Source organism: Squalius cephalus (assembly GCF_949319135.1).
Source record: "Squalius cephalus genome assembly, chromosome: 3".
In the NCBI taxonomy this organism is placed as follows: Eukaryota; Metazoa; Chordata; class Actinopteri; order Cypriniformes; family Leuciscidae; genus Squalius; species Squalius cephalus.
In genome coordinates this window covers 46162078-46183601 of record NC_137124.1, presented here as the reverse complement: position 1 = coordinate 46183601, position 21524 = coordinate 46162078, and the positions used below count along the sequence as shown (strand labels likewise).

Sequence of the window (21524 nt, the reverse complement as noted above, 5' to 3'; positions counted from 1 at the left end):
ACATTAGATCTAAACACGAAAAATGCAAAGGAAAAACCGCTCCGTTTTTTATACATCGTTGTCATGTAAACCCTTATATCAGTAACAGGGTTGCAAATATGTTCCAACTTAAGCTGCCAATCACTAGGAGCTAACTGGTTCAGGACTAGTTCATTTTTGAATTGTTGAATTATCCTTACAACAACAATTTATGGAAAAAAATAATGAAATTACTTATTTTTTGAAAGGGTTCAGGCCTCTATCAAACTGCAATTTATTATTTTAATAATTCAAAAATAAATTTCAAAAATTAGTTACAATGGCATTTTCTTCATCTCTCGAACATTTAAAGTAAACTTAGTGTAAAAGTGTGAAAATACTTTTAGCAGACCATTAATAAAGCCTCATTCGCACCTAGATGTATCAATGTACGCAACCACTCGACCCGGATGTGATGCATTCAAATAAAAACTATAAGCCTGAGGTTTATCAATATAGGTTTAACAATATTCTGCACTAAAACAATAATCTTCAAACACTATCAAAAACAAAAAAACAAAAAAAAAAGAATAGTTATGTATAATTATTTCCAAAGTAATTATTTATTACTTAATTATTTATGTTGATTAGCCCGAGATAAACTGCAATGTTTTAATTTTAATCATATTGTCGGTCATTTGTATTGTGTGTATATATTCATACAATCTTTGTTAACTTTTCTACCATGGTTAATACGCGGAGGGTAACGGCTGCTTTAAAAAAAAAAAAAATCCTGATAAATAAATTGTTTCATTAAAAAAGCCCTTGTAGTTAGCTGTCTTTTTGGATGGGAGCCAAATGTCCCCACAATGATAGTAAAACCTGAGATCCCCTACATTGTGGGGAACAGCCAACGGTCCCCACGAGGGAAATGGATTAATAAACTGTAGCCTAAATGATGCTTATTTGAAAATGTAAAAATGCATAAAGTTTTCTGTAAGGGTTGTGTTTAGGGATAGGGCTAGGGATAGGGGATAGAAAATTGTTGGGCCAGTATTAAAACAATAGAAGTCTATGGCAAGTCCACACAAAGATACCAAAATAAACGTGTGTGTGTGTGTGTGTATCAACCTACAGCAAACTAAAATAAACAAGAACTCAACAAGCCTCTAGGGGACATTACCAACACACACGTACACAAACACACTGTGATTACCACTGAACTACCTAAATATCTCCTGGGATTTGCTTTCCATGAACTGAAAACACCTCAGCTCAGGTATACAAAACCGCATATATTGTTTCACTATTGCAACTGCTTCCACTGCAACATTTTACCATACTTTTGGATAATTTGTGTAAAATGTGATTGAAAATGCAATGATTTACTGTAGATTTACATTAGAATAGATCAAATGAGCCACTGTGATGTAGCTGCTATATCACTGTTTAGTTCCAGCTTGTATGTTGACAGATCCTGGGACATTTTCTCTTGTTTCCAGAAAACAGTGAAGGATTTGAATGAACAACGATAGACAACGGAATAATATCCCTGTCTAAATAGTGACTAAAGACTGATTATGACACTTCAGCGCCTCAGAGGGAGGCATCTGCTGTAATGGAGGATTTCCTGCAGCTCATAAAGAGCTTGAAATGCTCCTCATTGTCTCTGAAATCATTATAACACTCTTTCAGAGTGCTGTGATTCAGTGAAGATTTGAAGATGTCAAATTACACCAACTGACTGCCAAGGTCTGGGTTAAGATGTCGAAATTCTTACATCTCAAGGTTTAATTCATAATTTAACATCTCAATAAATGGAAATTATCTCGCTTCAAGAGTGTGCTTATTTGTCATGCAAATAACAGGAAATAAAACAGGATATAATGTCATGATGCAAGACAAAAAAGTTATTCATTTTCTTTATGCAAAATACAATTTGTTAATTCTTTCTTTTGATTTTAGGGGGAAGTATAACTTGGACATGTTCTTGGGAGGTTTCATGATTCGTCCATATGAAATAAAACACAAAAGCAACACCGATGATCTGTGATGTCCATAATTGCCGGATGTTTTCCATGTTATCCATTTAAAACATTTCCAGTAATCGTCCTTTGTGCATTAACAAAATTTTCAAATCTTTCTGCAAATATTCTAATCCAAATCCTCTTGTGACCTTCACAGGCTACGGACTTCAGAACGCAGTGGATGGGCGTCTAATTTTAGCTCGTCTGTGGTGTGTAGGCATCGTCTGTTATCTACTTGGCAGCTAAAGTTACATGTCAGTCTGTTTTCCTAAACAAGCAGATATAAAATTACTACAAAAGCTACAGCAAGTTGCTGAGAGATCATTCTGAAGTCTGTCAACCTATACTTGCATCTGTCCCCAACATTGTGTAATACTAGCAAATACAGATCTGGCCTTTAAAAACGCGCGTTTTCTCCCGCGGCATTCGGCAATTCGTCTCGTAGAGTCTCGCAGAATTCTGCAAGTGCTTTCGGGGGGCGCTACTTACAAATTCCCTCAATGTGTTTCGCTTCACAGAATATCCACCAGGTGGCGCATAAAAAACAACTTTACGTTAGATTTTTTCTTTTACTTCATTACGTCACGATTGTGAGAAAACATCCACAATAAAATATAAATTATAAATAGTAATAGACACAAATATTTACAGTAGGCTACTGTATTATACAGACATTTGAAAATATTTGTAAATGCAAAAGGTTCATTAAGACAAGAAGGGGTATTGGACAACGTTTACGAATTTTTATATGCTTTGTCATTGCTGTGGTTTCCAGGAGATGAGTGCATGCAGAATATTTAACATTGCTTTTATTAAAACAGCAAAGTGACGTTCTTGCCAGTAGCGCATAACTTTTTTGTACAACTATTAAGATGATTGTGCATGCAATGCGCATTTATATAAGTGCAACAGAGAATTTAGTGTGAGCATAATACACGTGACTCTGCCTGTAAAAACCCAGCAGTATTTTTTTTATATATATACACAAAATCATCCTAACATAATGCAATTAAATAATGCGACTTACCCAGATTCTTAATTCGTGAAAATATTTCTTGTGTGATTGTTCTTGTGCAGATATTTCTTGTGAGGTAATGTTGCAGCACAACGCGTAGCATTTATATTTTGGGCGCATCTGATTTGCCATTACATTATTAATAAATATTTTAATTGAACTGTCTTAATGCATTAAGCATAAATATTTTTCCACGTTAGTCTCAGAATGTCCGGGGTTGGTTTGAGGTCTTGCCGACAGTTTGTAAATCTTCTAAATATTCATATTCACAAATTCCATACAAAGGGTGATCAACAGTTATGACTTCTAAAATAAAATAAAAATGACCAGATAAGAGGTATCTGATTGACAGTTTGACAGATGTTGTTTTTAAAAAATAATTACAACATTATGGGGAAGTGGTATTAAATATTCGGTAACACATAGCCTAATACAATTATTTTAAGTATGCATTTTGTTCAGTTTTGCTTTTACAAAATGTTCCCTGTTTTTTATATAATTAATTTAATCTGAGATGTGCGTTATATCGCTTTTTGATCATTATTTGTGTTGTCGAATTTTGACACAGTTTCATTACTTGTTCATAATAATTTGATTCATAATTATGTCGTTTTTTTCTAAAAGTAAAAGTAAAAAAACTAAAAGTTTTTCTAAAAGCAATATTCTAAAGAGATACAAAGACAGTGTACGTGTACCCACCAGATTTCGCCATGAGTCATTTTGTACCCACCACTTTTAACTTCCGTTGACCGTTTTCAGTGGTTATGAGGAGCAATATGAGAGAAAATATGAGAGAAAATTTTTGTAATCATTGTCTGACACAACAAAAAAAAAATATAATATTCATTTTATTTTAATTTTCGTGTTCGCATTTATGAGGGAAAAAACAACGTGTCAGTTTACGGTTATGGACGTGAGCGCTCTAAAAGCGGCACTAAAAGACTGCTTTAAAACTTTCACAGAGACCTTAAACAGAACAGCTGCCTTTCTTTAAATCGAATTTCGTTTTGTATTAATTATGTCTTAATTTTAATCAATGTTTCGTGAACCAATTGCCTGGATTTAAGAAGTAAATATAGCAGACAATCACGACACCGGCGCCGGCGATATCTCATAAATGAACCGAAACTCAGCGTGTAATGCACATTCACATTTACAGTGTATTTAGACACATTTAGACGCATTCATAATCATTACTTTTACCGGTTCTTTGTGGCAAGCTTTATGCGTGCGGTCGTGCGCTTGAGTGCGGCTATATTATAGTAAATGCTCATTACTTAAAACAAAGCATAAGCCTCTTCCTGGCATGCAATGGAATCTACAATGTCAGTTGGTTATATCAACATATGTCAAATTAAGTTACGCGATATCAACAAATTAAGCTATAAACATTAATTTGAAATAACTTAAAGCGTATGTATAGTATATTTGCTTAAATAGCATTTAAACAAAGGAACTGCAAGGGATTAAAACCCCGCCCACACGCTGGTGAAAACTGGAAAAACCGGTTTTCTTTTGATTCCCTGAGAGGAGATCGATTAGCATTGGGGGTTGAATCGGCAGACCTGGGGGGTGGGTGGTTGTAATTTCTTGACTCTGTGCAATTGGTAGCAGCTAAAGCAAGCAGCTAAAACAAAGACTGTGCAATTAATTACATTTTGGAAATAACTTTCTTCATGTCGTTTTATTTATACACTGTAAAACATTTTTTTTTTTTTTTTTTTTTTGAATTTGTAAATATTAAATATGTTTTACAAACAATTGGTTTACAAACTCTTGGAGGTTTGTGGTTACCATCATTCAGAAGAGTGGTGCTTGTGTTTAGACTTGTGTTTTACGTGATTAAATCAGGAAGATTACATTGGTTTCTGTCCACACGGAGATGCATTTAAGACGATTTAATCAGGAAATGGAGGCACCGGCGTGATATAACTTGCATTGCTCGTGAACTGAGCTCGTCTCATAAATGAACCGAAACTCAGAAATGTATCTAGAAAGCTTGAAATGTCCACTTTTAAACAAAACAATTCAAAACGAAAAGAAACAGACAACTCTCTTTTGTAAGTGTGCATTTCTCTCTATAGGCACGTTCACAATATCTGCGAAGATGACGAGTCAGCATTGTCAACATCTTTGACTGACACATAAAACACTAGTTGATTAGTAAACAATTAAAATGTCTCCTTGCTATATTTGACACATGATTACTTTTGCCAGTTCTTTGTGGCAAGCTTTATGCATCCGTTAACTATCGAATATCGTGACTCATATTTTGTACCAGACCATTTATGGTTGTTCATATTGTTCAACAAAGTTCTTGATAAAAAAAGAAAAGAAAAAAAAGAAGCTACTGTGCCTAATATTATTGTTGTATAGCGCGCAAGGTTTATGCGCATGCTTTAAGTCTTCTCCGTTTTTAGTGTATGTCTGTGGCAGAATTACAGTGCCTGGTCTGGTATGTATACTAGGCTACATCGTTTTGAGTCGGTTTCAGTGGTTTAGTGTGTACGCAGATATTTCTTGAGACGACGCCATGTTTTTATGTTTTTATGCACTTTTACTCTTTTAGTTTTGTTGCAATTTCACCAAAAGCTTATAATTAGGAAATACACACAACACGCTAAACTTGTATTCTCTATATGTTAAAAATGTTGTAAAAAATACGTATTATTCTTATATAATAAGAATAACAATATGATACATTTATATTGCACTCGAAATGATTTAGATATGGAAAGAGGAATTCTTCTCAACTACCACCAATAAAGTTTTAAAATTCTTCTTTAGAAAATATTATATTTTGATGATTCTGCAAGTTCAGCAGACAGTGAGGTTCGGGTTTGTTCCGATCAGAGCTCGTGAGTGGAGAGCGCATTTCTGAATATTCCGCTCCGCTCGTTCATTCCGCTCAGGGTCCACGGCCTCGCTCAACACAGATGTCCTGTTGCCTGGTTCGAAAATATGTGGAATACGGGCTGCTTTCGACTAAAAGTTTTTTTTTTTGTAGTCGATTAGTATACTAGGCTAGTTGTTCATTTAAGTAATTCGTGGACAAATCGCCCCTTTATATTAATTTAATTAGCCTACTTATGGATCATGAGCGTTTACGTAATATAGCCGCACTCAAGCGCACGACCGCACGCATAAAGCTTGCCACAAAGAACCGGTAAAAGTAATGATTATGAATGCGTCTAAATGTGTCTAAATACACTGTAAATGTGAATGTGCATTACACGCTGAGTTTCGGTTCATTTATGAGATATCGCCCGGCGCCTCCAATGTCGTGATTGTCTGCTATATTTACTTCTTAAATCCAGGCAATTGGTTCACGAAACATTGATTAAAATTAAGATATAATTAATACAAAACGAAATTCAATTTAAAGAAAGGCAGCTGTTCTGTTTGAGGTCTCTGTGAAAGTTTTAAAGCAGACTTTTATTGCCGCTTTTAGAGCGCTCACGTCCATAACCGTAAACTGACACGTTGTTTTTTCCCTCATAAATGCGAACACGAAAATTAAAATAAAATGAATATTATATATTTTTTTGTTGTGTCAGACAATGATTACAAAATTTTTCTCTCATATTGCTCCTCATAACCACTGAAAACGGTCAACGGAAGTTAAAAGTGGTGGGTACAAAATGACTCATGACGAAATCTGGTGGGTACACATACAATGTCTTTGTATCTCTTTAGAATATTGCTTTTAGAAAAAACTTTGTTTTTTTTTACTTTTAGGAAAAAATGACATAATTATGAATCAAATTATTATGAACAAATAATGAAACTGTGTCAAAATTCGACAACACAAAGAATGATCAAAAAGCGATATAACGCACATCTCAGGTTAAATTAATTAAGCTCCTCATAACCACTGAAAACGGTAAAAAAAAAATCGAACCAAAAGTCAAATTAATATGGACTGAAGTTAAAAGTGGTGGGTACAAAATGACTCATGACGAAATCTGGTGGGTGCGTACCCACCGTCCCCACCGAAATCGACGCCTATAAGGGAAACATCATAGTATAAAAAGTACTGTGTGTAATGCAGAAAAGCGCATTACAACCATGTTAAAACTATTTAAAACGTTAAGATGCAAAAATGAACTAAATGTAAAATTAGATAATGATATTGCGCAAATGATCTCGGTCTCTTTAAAGGTCTTCGCAAATTATTGTGTTATAAGACTCAGTTATCATAGCCTACATCACGTCTCTTCTACTGTAAGTACACAGAAAAAAAAAAAATAAGACAAATGATGCGCGTTTGAGTCGGATTTTTATGAAGAATATGTGACTGTTTATGTAACTGGCAAAAGAAAACATTGTATTCGTCATACTTCGTCAACTCAGTATGGCCACATGAAACACGACTGCCATCTACAGGTTTTAGTATTTCCTGCGTCCAACACCTAATCCCCCATCTGCACGATCCCGCAGAATTTCGGAAGTGCTTGTGGCATTCTTTTCTCTGAGACGCGCATTTTTAAAGGCCACATCTGTAGCAGGTGTAATCTGTTGTTGGTGAGTTTAGCTGCTTTCACAATTACGCTAAACTAGATTCTGCTTAACATAAGCATATATTTGGTTCATAGATACTGTAGGTTTACCCATTTGCCTCTCCTCTGTACAATATTTCTGACACACACTAAACCCCATGTGCAATACATACTTATTATCAGTGGTGGATGAAGTATACAAATTGAGCAGATGAGTAAAAGCACAGATAGATTGAGTAAAAGTGCAAAAGAAATTTACTTTTTAAATATAATAAAATAGATACTGATAGATGAGTCATGTTTATTATTTATTCTAGCTAGCATTAGTCAGACTAGTCATTAGTTAATTAATAAGAAATATTAGTGCAGACTTTTAATGTATTATCTGAAAACTCTTTTATTATAAAAAGTATTATATTAATATTATTTAATTAAAATGTATTATACACGTACTAAAATGTACTAAAATACAAATTTAAGTTAGTGACAATTCAAGCAAGTTACTGACAAGTAAAATCATATACCAAAAAATATGTGGCAAAAAAAGGATATGGGGGAAAATGGGGGAGGAACACTATGCAAACATACTATATTATTTAAGATGCATGGGCATTTTTTTTGTTATTTTACCAAAAATACTTGACTTGACTCAAAAACGGCTGCAATCGGATCAGTCTGATTCACAACTGAATCATTCGGTGTGAAACAATTCAACAGGATAACTGGAAAGAATCAGCTCGTTCATGAATCGGACCACGCTCTTGCTTCTCAGATTGGGTGGTGATTTATTTAATTTGAAATAACCAATAAAAATATGTGTTTTATGAAATGTAGTAATTCGAAAGCAAAATACTATGCTTTGGAATGTAGTGATAAAAATACTCTTTCAAGTACTTTCACTTTGTTACTGTCCACTGTTTATTATTATCCTAACTGGAATGCCTCAGGGTTCAGAGCTAGGCCAATTTCTCTTCTCAATATACACAACAGAGCCACTTGTAGGCACAAGGCACATGGATTCTGTCTACAATCTCAGCTTGTATCTACCTTTCAGATGTTTTAATTTCTAGCTTACCTTTGAAATTTGACCTTTCAGAACTGCTAATAGTGTTGGCTCTGCTTATGCTTTTCCTCATTTGTGAAATGAATGAATCTGCTAAATGAATTAATGTAAATGACAGATTATTCTATTCTGATTCATCTGTCCTCTGTGTTAATGCAGATTATGTCAATCAAGAAATTACCAGTTTCATGCTCAGCCACAATAAACTCTGCTAATTTATTCGCAGGGTTTATGGAAATGCCAACAAATAAAGTACAAGACACTTATCCAAACCTCAGCTCAACATTAATTGTGTACTGGCTCTGGATGTGTCTAAGTCTTTAAAGCAATGCCAAGGTCGATGTGTGAATCAAGCTCTTTAAAACGAGCCAAATTTCACCTGCCATAAAGCCAAGTGCCTGCAGTCAACCTTAGAGGAACAAAGGCAATGCTGCTAATAATTATTGAACATGACAATTCATGCTGCTTGAAAATCAATGGCTTTCAGGCTATATGTATTGTTGGAAATCAAAATATGCCTCTGAGACTATACGTTTTTTCTCCTGAGACGAATCGATCTTGGGTATCCACTGTACAATAAAGAACCTCAAATTCTCCTTCAACCAAAACAGCAAGAACTCTCCAAGTTCAGCCACATACATTTGTCCTTGATCCGCTCCGGGCACGAGGGAGGTTTTTCCCTGGGACATTTTCTATTCATATTTCTCAAGCTAACAGCAAAATACTTCTTGTAGCTCTGCTGCATAATTAAATATGGATTTCTGGAGTCTACCATTATTTTAGAAGCATTTTCTATGAATACAGTACACTTTGGTGTCCCTTTCTTTTAAAGCAGAGGTGCATTGTTTTCTGATGTGTGACATATTAGATTCATTAGATAAACTATGATCTAAAAGAAAATTAATGTAGCATGAAAAATAGCTATCAAATGCTGATCAACTGTAACTAACAATTAAAATCATTAATACTCTCATCCTTTTCACATAATATATGGGACTGATATTCCATTCACCGTAGCTTTTGTATTAAAGGAAACTCCTTCAGTAACATGACAGGGATTTGTTTGGGAACATTTTATACAACAAAAACTCTCCCAAATAAATCTCAACCGTTTTACTATAAGAGTTTCCCCTCATTGCAAAGACCAGATAGATAGATAGATAGATAGATAGATAGATAGATAGATAGATAGATAGATAGATAGATAGATAGATAGATAGATAGATAGATAGATAGATAGATAGATAGATAGATAGATAGATAGATAGATAGATAGATAGATAGATAGATAGATAGATAGATAGATAGATCAGTATCTGTACTGAAATCATGAAAAGCATTTGGAAAATAAGAAATGACTTGAGCTGTTAAGGAACGCTGTTGGATTCCTCCTCATTTTCATCTTGAAATTGGCATCTACACAGAAATCAAAATCATTTCACAAAGATCAGTGGTGTATTTTTAACACAGTCCAGTAGTGATTGTTCGGTTTCCACAAAAAAATTAAAATAATAATTTACACGCACACACACAATTAATCAGCATTACATTTTTAAATCACCTCACAAATTAAACGGTACTTCACTCTGCCAGTTCTCTGATTAACTGCTGAAAAAACACCGCAGCAGTGGCAGAGATGCATCCTCAAGCTAACGGCGAGCAAATAACCGCTGTTAATTGTTATTTAATTTGTGCTCTCCACATGATTGTACGTTTTTCGAGGAGAAAGGTTATTGACGAAAACATTTCAACGCATAAATTAATTGAGCTGCGTTTGCCATATGCTATGTTAGCACTTCAGGCCATGGCCACGAAGATGATTTTCAGCTGGAGGACGAATAAATCACGCCGACGAGAGAAAAAACAGCTCTGTAGGTCAATCGAGAAGGTGAGAGAAAGAGAAATTCAGGGTTCTGAAGTCAAAATGCCATAATACAAGAGCAAAATTTGAAACATTAAAAGTGAGAAGCGCATGGGATCATTATTCCCAGCGACATGCATTTATCGTCTTTAGCATCAAGGGCATAAGGATCCCAAGCGCTCATCTTAACTCTCATTATACACTAGAGTACAGTATATCTCCCTTCCTCACGTCACTTGACGCAGTATAATGGCGCTGTCGCCCTGTGAAGAGAGTCGCTAGCAGCTGCAGGCCGAACGAAAAACCCCTGGTGATCATTTACACACATTAATGATGCTCAGGTCGTCGAGCAACCGATGGATGTCCTGCCTAATACGCTGCTGACGGGGGAAAAGCAGCTATGACTAGCAGGAGCTTTTAGAAGCTGTTAAATAAGACTTCATAGGATGCATTTATACGCATTTAACTCTTTAAAATAAAAGCCTCTGGTGGGACATTGTGGTAATGCATTTTTAATTGTGTCTAAATCAATGTTATTTTAGAATTATTTATATACTACTACAGTATTTATTAATATTTTGAATTGGTAGCTTTTTTATTTTTATATTATCAGCTTTCACTTTACATTAAGGCTCCATTTGTTAACATTAATGAACTGCATTAGTTATCATGAAGTGACAATGAAAAATACTTATTAAGCACGTATTAAAAAGTTAATGTTATATAATGAACAGGGGCTGGTTGCACCATATGTGCCTTGCACATATGGTTGCACCATAAGTTACAACTTAGCCTAGTTTTGATATAAATATTAAGTTTCAACTTACGCACCATTTGATTTAGTTGAAGTGTAACTATATATGTAAAATAAATATTTACGCAAGCCTCCGATCAGAAGTAATGGTTGGAATAAAATAGCAAACGGACTGAACTGCATCAATAAGCTTTTATTTTACCCAACAGACTTCAATCCTTTAGACATGATAATGCAGACATTTACACTTGATTATATTTTAAGAGAGAACATTATATGAATAAACTTACTTTGTTAGTGGCTCATCAACACAAACCCGTCCTAAACAACATGGATCTGTGTGCATCAGTCTGTATAGTCAAATAAAATCAGTCATAATAAATAAATATAAATTCGGATCACTTCAAATACAGTTTCTGAATGTTATTTACATATAAAAACACATATGATGTTAGTTGCAAGCCTATTCCTATGTAAAGGTTTTTTTTGTTGTTGTTTTTTTTAGTATTTCACATTAAACATATTTATTTTAGGTGCCAACACTTCTAACTATCATTTAAGTTTGTTGTAACATTTCTATTTAGCTTTCATTTATTTTTTTCAATTTTAATAATTTACATCACTTATTTTATTTCAAAAAAATAATTTTTACCACCTAACTGGGTTACATGTTTTAATTGAACATAATTTCAATTTAACATTTATAGTTACATTTTGTTCCATTTATAAATATTTTATCGTTATTTCAATAGTATAAGTGATTTAAAAAAAAAAAAATTTTAGGCCCCCTGTATACATTTAGACCACATTAGTGTAACCGTTGTTACTAAAATAGCAGCGTCACTCTCTTGTTAGACGCAAAACACTCCCTGACGCGCTTGTCTAATCGCAGCATACTACAGAGGACGACACACTAATTAAATACAGCTAATTGAGTCTCTGCGGACTGGCCAAAAGTGATTAGTTACTGTTTACCCACTCAAGTTAGCAGGGTTTGTTTAACTGACAATGAGCGAAGCCAGAGGAGGCTGATGTGGCGCACACACGCAGCTGGAAATTAAAAGGCTGTGCGGCGTAATTGATTATTTTGCTTATCTGCAAGAAATGCTGCGAGCAAGATACCAAGTATTCTTTCTGTTGGCTGTGCCGTTATTCACAGAGCTCAAAAACACACAAGAGCTGCAGACAGTTAATGGATTTGGGTTGGGAATCGATCAGCAACATTGGCCGACTGATACACGTATTAGATTGAGCTTCGCTTTAGCGTAGTCGGCGCCACAGGCAGATGTTTTTTCCCTGGATGAGGTTATTCGCTGTGGAAAATCCCCCACGGCCATAATAAGATATATTTGTTGGACGTTTTGAGCAAACGCAATCTCCTTAGAGCTGCTGTCACAGGTCACCCGGTGTAAAGACGCATTGTGCTGCGGTCATCCCTCCCGCCGCAAAAGCACAGATTACCAACAAAGACAAATAGCAGGAAACCCTTCAAGTATGACTGCCATCCCAGCCATATTTTCCGCTTCCTTTGGCGCTTTTGTGTTGAGCGGCGGGCCAAGTCGGGTTAGGCTGGGCTTGTGTTTGCTTCACTTCGCTCTAGATAAGTTTGCGCTGGTTTTTTTCAGTCTGCCACAAAAGGGCAGAGGAGCATTTTCTCTCCTGGACTGTGACGGCAGTCAATGTTAGTGGATTCATCCTGAATTCCAGCTGAACCCCAGAGACGTGGTGGCTACGGCATATCGATCCGGGATTTGCTCGCTGTAAAGGAAGTAGCGGTGGTGAGAGAAGCTCTACTGTCACCTTCTGTTTCTGAAGGCTGATGATTTTGTGTGTGTGTGTGTGATTAGCTCCCTGTGCTAATTAATACAGTAATTGTGCTCTGGAACCGTGAGTCACCACCATAACAAAGGGCCAAACGAAACACAGAAGGCAAGTGATCCTGGGAATCAACTATTCTTTTTTTTTAATTTTTTTTTTAGGAATCCCAGGAACCATAATTGTTTGCCAATATAATTTTTATATAAATTTGGCTAAATAATATCCGGAATATTCCTTTTAGGAAGTCTATCTGTACTTGTTTGTGCTATTTAAGAGCAAAATACCTCTATTCACCACTTCTCATACAATTAAACATATTGTACACCTCTTATTTTATACTCTGTCACTACATGCACTTGGGCAAAATGGTGTTTGCTCCACTTTACATTTGGTTGCATATGCTGATGCATTTGAATCAAAATTATTTTGTTTTAACTGAGATAAAAATAAGTTTAAGTATTACAATTACTAAAATAAACTGAAATAAAAATACATTAAAGCTAAATAGAAAAATAAAATAAAATCGCATAGAATTACTCAAAAGAAAATGTGTAAAATGTAAAAAAAGTGTTTATTTCTTAATCAAAATGTGGTAACACTTTATTTTACAGTGTCCTTGTTACATGTTACATGTAATAACATTAAATTATGCATAATTGCATGCAACTAACCCTCAGCCAAATCCTAATCCTACCCTAACCCTATAAGTACATGTAGTTAATTAAAAAAAAGTGTAACCCAAAATGTTTGCACGTTTGCTTGTAAAAATAGATTTTAATTTGTTTGTTTTAACCCCAAAAAAAAAAAAATGTCTGCCAATTTTTCTTTAAATTTTAGGCATAAACAAACTATTTTGAAGATTTCTTTAGAAAACAAGACTTAATATCTAAAGTCATTTTGCTTCTAAAGCAAATGTATCTTGATTAAAGAATGTTTGATTTTTTACAAAAAAAAAAAAAAAAAAAAAAAAAAAGCACGAAAACAATTTTCTTTTTTTCTTTTGCAGAATGAATTATACTGATCTTCCTCAAAGGTGCTAAAAGAACAGGGATGGCAGTCCATTATACAGTTTAGTGCATTATAGAGAAATATTTGTTCAAGTATTGCAGAGATCGGCAAGAACATCTCAGCGAGATGAAACATGACACATCTGATAACAGAAATAAAGCTCTTAAAAATCACGTTGGTCGATTGCGTGTGCGTTTGCATTTTCCACCCCCTCTCAGGCTCTCCTTTTTCCACTCCTCCGTCTCCGACGCTCTCATTTACGCCCCCCTGATGTATTCTGTTGTTTTCTTTGGCATGGTTCAGCGTGGCCTGTTAATTACGCTTTTGTTCCGTTTCGTACAGAATCACTCCAGCGAATGTAAGAGCTCTCCATTAATGCCACAGACGCTTCCTCTGCAGCAGAACTTGCCTTCAGCTTCTCTCTGTTTGCTGTTATTTTCCTCTTCTTCATGTGACACTTGTTCTGTGATAATAAAGGTTATCTTTTACATTTGGCTGCGCCGTAAATGACAGGCGGCTAATCCGGCCACCGGTGCGTTTATCAGTGCATTCCAGCTGCCGTATAATCTTGCGAGCGCAAAAAGCTGCAATGTTTCCATCAATCATGTCTCTCATAAGTCAGAAATTTGACCTGTTCAGGAATGCCGACCTCGGGGCGAATAGAGCGTCGCTCAAGGGAAGCGCAGATGTTCATTTGTGTCTCTGTCTGGACACGGAGAACGTCGCTGAACGTTTGCCTGCGAGTTCATGGGATACGTGCTTCTTTCTGGCTGGATGTTACAGAATCTCAACATGAAATGTCAGTTTCAATTCAGATTTACCTGAAAAATTAAAGGCCATTTGTAGATGATAGCCCTCGATTCAAATGTGACATTCCGGCCATATTTAAGGTGCAGTTCACTCAAAAAGGAAACTTGTGTCATCTTTTGTCCCTCTAAACCTTTTTATATATTGATCTTATAAATTTTCTCTCATTATTTTGTGTCCATCCACTGAAAGTCTGTAATGTAATTAACATTTTCAACTTCAAGTTCATGAATACATCGTAAAAGTAATTCATATGAATCAAGCGGTTTAATCCAAGTCTTTAATTTAGGCTTTAATTCACATATAGCCTTTATTCATTATACATAGCGTTTAACATTTTGATGATATTTACACTCAGAAAAAATCTATGTATATTAATTGCATATCAAATTTGGATTAAACAGTTCTAACAAACTAATAAACTTAATGTGATTGTTTCTCAGTCGTACATTAATGAAATTGGTAATAATTTTGCAGTTTTGCTATTTGCGATTTTTCATAGTTAACTAATCCAGTTACCAAATAGAACCTTATTGTAAAGTGTTACCATCATGGCATAGTTTACTAACTTTAGTAATAACTGCATTGTTTTATTTACTTTGTTATTGCAACTTCTGTATGAACTACAAACTTTTAGCAATGTCTGTCAGAAAGGGAAGTGCGCTTGACAGCAGCTATACAGCTTTAAATATTGAATATATGCTTAATATTCAATTCGATAAATTTACTACATAGACATCTTTAATCTCTGATTTATCTCCATATCTGTGTTTGTTCTGTTGTTTGTTTGAGTACAAGTACACAAGCTCAGTATCTGTGCATCCCTAATTAAGATTTTAGAGTGTGTTTTAAAGATGAACAAAAGTCTTTCTGAGTGAACCAGTCCATTTAAGGACATCAAGTGAAAACCCGGCCATCATATTCGCTCAGTTTCATTCAAAGCATGACCTTTGACACCAACAACACAAGATTATGGGAGCGCTTTGTCCTCCCTTCTAAAAGAAAAAATACTTATTTTAACATAACAACTGTTTTTTCCAGAACAGACCCACCATCTTAAACCATCTCTCTACTGCAGTTAAGATATAAAACCGGCTCACAAGCATTTTTATCATCAAACATGTTCTTGCTCCTCCACAGCTGCACTTGAAACTGAACGCTGGCTGTCAATACAGTAGATCTGTTCACGGAAGTGCTCCACGTGGACTCGCTGATTGTGTGGAAGCCCTTGAGTGTAAACACTTATTGATCGTCTGGACCGCCGAACTGATAAAGTCTATCGAGCGCTGGCTCATCAAGTGTGACTTCTGAAAGACCGGAGCACTCAGAGAACGATCACACGCACCAAACCACGCACACAAAAGCCTGAGCTTACCACACGACTGTTGGGACGAAAGATGGAGGAGAGGGTTCAGAATGTTTCTCATTCCTGAAATTCCAGATCGGTTTAGTCCGTTCCTGATATGAACCACGCAATCTTTCCTTAAAAGTGGCTTCATTAACTACTTTTATTCCACACTTAATATTCAACAATATTATTGATTTGACTGCCCTAACACTATTGGATGATAACTGAACTGAGCTGGATGATGTCATCACCGTTTTCTGCAGAACTGCTTATAGATTAAATTAACTAATTTATTAATTGATGATCTTCACAACAGAACTGAATCAACACTGAACTGACTTCAGCTAAACAATGACAATATTTTATTTCAGAGTTCCTGTACAGCCGAAATGAATTCTGTTTGCATCATTGAATCATTTTCCTGTTATCACTGTCAAGCTGCTTTGAAACAGTCTGTATTATGTAAAGCGCTATATAAATAAAGATGACTTAATTAACACTACATTAATAAAGCCTATACTCTATAATTTTTTATCAACTATATCATGAATGATCAACATAATCAAAACTGAAAAAAGAACCTGTTGCATACAATCTACTACATGCCTTCTACTGTCTAATTGATAGTTTATACTTTTTTAGCAAGTAAATGGCCTTTAAGTATAATTGTAAAAACGTTCGGTCCCACTTTATATTAAGTGGCGTTAAGTACTATGTACTTACATAAAAAAATAAGTACAATGTACTTATTGTGTTCATGTTGTATTGTAAAACACTTTTGCTGCTATTGAGGTGTGATACGGGTAAGGTTAGGGACAGGTGTGGTGGATTGGGTAGGTTTAAGGTGTAAGGGAAGGGTCAACTGTGTAATTACAAATGTAATTACATAAATTAATTACAGCTGTAATTACATGCAGGAATTTTTAAAATGTAAGTACAATGTAAAAACATGTAGTTACACAATAAGTACATTGTATCAAATTATTAATTTCAATGTAAGTACATGTAAGTACATAGTACTTAAAGCCACTTAATATAAAGTGGGACCCAACGTTCACCTTCAGGTCATGGTTCACGTCTCTTTTTGCTGTGAAATCTTTACTGATTTTTATAAAGTAAATGTAAGAAAAACTTTAATATTGTTGGTAACATTACTCGAATAAAGCATCTTACGTTTATTTGGTTATCCATATATATATATATATATATATATATATATATATATATATATATATATATATATATATATATATATATATATACAGTGAGGAAAATAAGTATTTGAACACCCTGCTATTTTGCAAGTTCTCCCACTTGGAAATCATGGAGGGGTCTGAAATTGTCATCGTAGGTGCATGTCCACTGTGAGAGACATAATCTAAAAAAAAAAAATCCAGAAATTACAATATATGATTTTTTTACTATTTATTTGTATGATACAGCTGCAAATAAGTATTTGAACACCTGTCTATCAGCTAGAATTCTGACCCTCAAAGACCTGTTAGTCTGCCTTTAAAATGTCCACCTCCACTCCATTTATTATCCTAAATTAGATGCACCTGTTTGAGGTTGTTAGCTGCATAAAGACACCTGTCCACCCCATACAATCAGTAAGAATCCAACTACTAACATGGCCAAGACCAAAGAGCTGTCCAAAGACACTAGAGACAAAATTGTACACCTCCACAAGGCTGGAAAGGGCTACGGGGAAATTGCCAAGCAGCTTGGTGAAAAAAGGTCCACTGTTGGAGCAATCATTAGAAAATGGAAGAAGCTAAACATGACTGTCAATCTCCCTCGGACTGGGGCTCCATGCAAGATCTCACCTCGTGGGGTCTCAATGATCCTAAGAAAGGTGAGAAATCAGCCCAGAACTACATGGGAGGAGCTGGTCAATGACCTGAAAAGAGCTGGGACCACCGTTTCCAAGGTTACTGTTGGTAATACACTAAGACGTCATGGTTTGAAATCATGCATGGCACGGAAGGTTCCCCTGCTTAAACCAGCACATGTCAAGGCCCGTCTTAAGTTTGCCAATGACCATTTGGATGATCCAGAGGAGTCATGGGAGAAAGTCATGTGGTCAGATGAGACCAAAATAGAACTTTTTGGTCATAATTCCACTAAACGTGTTTGGAGGAAGAAGAATGATGAGTACCATCCCAAGAACACCATCCCTACTGTGAAGCATGGGGGTGGTAGCATCATGCTTTGGGGGTGTTTTTCTGCACATGGGACAGGGCGACTGCACTGTATTAAGGAGAGGATGACCGGGGCCATGTATTGCGAGATTTTGGGGAACAACCTCCTTCCCTCAGTTAGAGCTTTGAAGATGGGTCGAGGCTGGGTCTTCCAACATGACAATGACCCGAAGCACACAGCCAGGATAAAATAGGAGTGGCTCTGTAAGAAGCATATCAAGGTTCTGGCGTGGCCTAGCCAGTCTCCAGACCTAAACCCAATAGAGAATCTTTGGAGGGAGCTCAAACTCTGTGTTTCTCAGCGACAGCCCAGAAACCTGACTGATCTAGAGAAGATCTGTGTGGAGGAGTGGGCCAAAATCCCTCCTGCAGTGTGTGCAAACCTGGTGAAAAACTACAGGAAACGTTTGACCTCTGTAATTGCAAATAAATGCTACTGTACCAAATATTAACATTGATTTTCTCAGGTGTTCAAATACTTATTTGCAGCTGTATCATACAAATAAATAGTTAAAAAATCATACATTGTGATTTCTGGATTTTTTTTTTAGATTATGTCTCTCACAGTGGACATGCACCTACGATGACAATTTCAGACCCCTCCATGATTTCTAAGTGGGAGAACTTGCAAAATAGCAGGGTGTTCAAATACTAATTTTCCTCACTGTATATATATATTAGGGCTGTTGGAACGAATTCCGAAATTCGAATATAATTCGAATATTAAAAAAATCAGTACTATTCGAATGCTGAAGTTCCTATTCGAATATTGCTTTTTTTATGTACATTTTAAAAATTAAAAAAATTATGCAATCTTGCCTTTCTCGCGCGCATGTGAAAATGAAATGCTTTTGTTTCGTCAGATGAACAATAACGTTTTTGAATCGTAACACAATTGTGCACGTTATCCACGCTGTATCATAACAATACTGTCAAAAATCGCGGAGAGCAATGTCTGCACGGAAACGGAGATCACCACTCCTGACAATTTGAGAAGCGATGTGTTGAAGGTGTTTGGATTTCAAACCCTAAATGGAAAAACTGACAACGTTACACCCTGACAAGCTAGGCGATCTGTCCTAGGAACCGCCGCTAAAACAGGCAAGAATTATTCTTTTCTGGTCTCCTCATCACGGGGCTTAACTGTTACCAGCTGTCCGCCAAGTAAGATAATGTATAGCGAGGCGGTTGTTATAGCGAATAACAACCCCGACAGGCTGAACTTATTACACGGCTACCTACAAAATAAATAAATAATTTTACACAAAATATTGATTTAAAAAGGAGTTTATTGATTTAAAAACGATTGTATTGCTTCCGCTAAAGAAAATAGTCCGTTCCGCGTCCATAGCAACGCTGTTTTTCATGGCAACGATGCGTCATGATTCATATAATAATAGGATACATTTGAGCATTTAATATTCGAATATTATTCGAATATTAAATAAAATAAGGAATGGAATTCGAATAGTATTATAGAGGAAGATTGACAGCCCTAATATATATATATATATATATTTTTTATATATAATTTTTTTTTTTTTTTTAATCATGTTCAAATGTGAGTATCAAATCTGATCCATCAGGCTTTTGAGGAATGTTTATTTGTACATCGCTCAATCATAATTGTATTGCATTGCATTACATTTTTGAAACTACAGATCTTTGATCATAAAACTATATAAGCATTTAAATATAATCTTAATAAGACATATTATTAGCAGATTTAAAGTGACAAATTTATACACATTTTATGCAAGTATTCAGCTACACTGCTATAAAGATTTTATTGATTTACATTACAAGCATCAGAATTGCATCTAACTTTTTGTCCATATAAATATCAGCATCTGCACCAAAACACATATTTTTGCTCAGTTTGGGCCTCTGATTAAAAAGTAGCTGTTTTTTTTTTTTTCCTCAATACTCTCTATATAATACTATATGAACCATAAAAGCCTGATGCATCAAAACATAAAACACATGTGCAAACCTGTTTTAGATATGATAATAAGACAAAATCTTAATATAAGCAGCAAATTGTGTTAATGTCTAAAGTTGAAGACTGTTCCCAAAAATATAAAAAATAAAATAAATAAAAGTTATTTCAGATGTCAGGCTTTACAGGGTTAATGGACTTCAATTGCTTATGATTCCCACGAGAAAGAGAGAATTCCTGACGTCTCTGTCTTGGAATTCCAGGCCGTGTTACAGACATATGGAACGTTGCCTTCAAGTGCAGCATTCCAGAGATGAATGAGACGACCTTTGACCTTGAGCGGGATCAGAATCCACACTCGTATGAGACTTTCACAGCAGCTGTCGTCGATCTGCACTTAAAATACTGCACGTGTGCTTCCCCTCCGTCGCCACATAGACGGCTTATGTAGTTGCACATTATACTAAGAGATATGGAAATGTTTGAACATCCCAAAAATGACACGCTTCAGCTTCAAAGAAAGAAACCCACTCGCACTGATGCCATTTGTGCACGTGTGCCCTATGGCGTCACATTTAGAGGTATCATGGGTAATAACAGCATGAAGTTCAGCAGCACAGCTCCACTCACTCAGAAATAATGTCTGGATGGTCCGCCCACTTCTGCTGGCTGAGCGGCTGACGGTGTGTGTGTGTGTGTGTGTGTGTGTGTGTGTCGGGAGCATGACACGCCTGTAAGTGTGTGTGGGTGCGTGTGTAGGAGGAAGAGCAACACTTTCATTCTGTGCCAGGTAAAGATACTGCTGTGTGTGTGTGTGTGTGTGTGTGTGTGTGTGTGTGTGTGTGTGTGTGTGTGTGTGTGTGTTGTGTGTGTGTGTGTGTGTGTGTGTGTGTGTGTGTGTGTGTGTGTGTGTGTGTTTGTGTGTAATGTATCCTGGTAAACCCTACATTATGGTGACAAAATGTCCCCACAAGTGTGAGTGTGTGTGTGTGTGTGGGTGTGTGTGTTTGTGTGTATCCTGGTAAACCCTACATTATGGTGACAAAATGTCCCCACAAAAATGGCAATATCCAAAATCCGTGTCCTTGTGTGGTCATTTTTGGTCCCCATGAGTAAAACAGCTTATAAATCATTCCAAGTAATGCTTTTTTGAAAATGTAAACATACAGAAAGTTTTCTGTGATGGGTAGGTTTAGGAGAAGGGGAAGTGTTAGTGTTAAGAGATA

General features: G+C 35.8%; 1 protein-coding gene across 26 annotated transcripts in view; it reads right to left on the bottom strand.

Moving 5' to 3' along the window:
• Positions 1-21524, bottom strand: part of LOC307155595 (receptor-type tyrosine-protein phosphatase delta) — an 846598-nt gene that overhangs the window by 92101 nt on the left and 732973 nt on the right. The window lies entirely within an intron of this gene.